The following is a 930-nucleotide window of genomic DNA, read 5'->3' on the forward strand; positions in this document are numbered from 1 at the left end:
CGCTGCTAACACTTATAACCTGATAGATTTTATTTAAACGAAGATTTTTTGTTATGTCTATAATGGTAGAAACATTCTTCATGGAATGTCAACAACAAATTGAATAACGAGAGTCCATCGTGAGCATGTGGTTTCCAACTTGGCAATCTGGCAATTTAATTGTAGAACTTGTTTTCTTTGTTTACAACTGTTTTTGTCGTTACTATAACATCGTACATATGATTTGTTTAGTGATGTATCTACAACAGGTAGGCTATTGCAGGCTAGTGGATTTTTTCATAAAATACTAAGACTTTTCCCACTTTCATTCAGTATGTGTAGTCATCTGTCTTGGAAGTTTAATTCAACCTGCAGATTTGAACTTTTTATATGACTGGAAAAAAAAGTATAATATAGGTACGTACTGTAATATCTACCATTTCATCTTTTTGTTCGATTGTCTTGTACTAAAGTGTTCATTCCTTCCTGACAGCGTGTTCACAGGCTTTGTTTGTTTACATATTAATGCAATATCACCAGTATTTCGATCACAAACCCACTTTGACGGTCTTAAAAGATTCTCAAGATAATTATGTAAAATATGTTTACTGAATCAATAAAACACGTAAATTTTTTCGTTAAATAATCCCCTGAAGTTATACAAATAATTATAATGTTTAAAAGTTAAGCAATAAACATTTTTTATTTATTTATTGGTTCAATGACTTTAAAATGAACAGGACATATTAGGAATACAGACGATATATAGACCAGTGAATATTAAATTAAACTATTCTGTAAGGCATTTATTTTGTTTTAAATGTAATTCAATTAACACTCGGCGGAATTAGCAAGTAATACTGTGAATTTTGTATGTGTAAATTGAAACCACGTTTTGCCACACATGTAAACAAGCTCTAGGTATAAAGAAATAACGCATAATGCTCCCAG

General features: G+C 30.5%; 1 protein-coding gene across 2 annotated transcripts in view; it reads left to right on the forward strand.

Moving 5' to 3' along the window:
* LOC119590709 (L-galactose dehydrogenase-like) overlaps window positions 1-930 on the forward strand; it is an 8,081-nt gene that overhangs the window by 1,794 nt on the left and 5,357 nt on the right. The gene's annotated exons all lie outside the window — the stretch shown is intronic.

This window comes from Penaeus monodon, chromosome 27, assembly GCF_015228065.2.
Source record: "Penaeus monodon isolate SGIC_2016 chromosome 27, NSTDA_Pmon_1, whole genome shotgun sequence".
NCBI classification, from domain to species: domain Eukaryota; kingdom Metazoa; phylum Arthropoda; class Malacostraca; order Decapoda; family Penaeidae; genus Penaeus; species Penaeus monodon.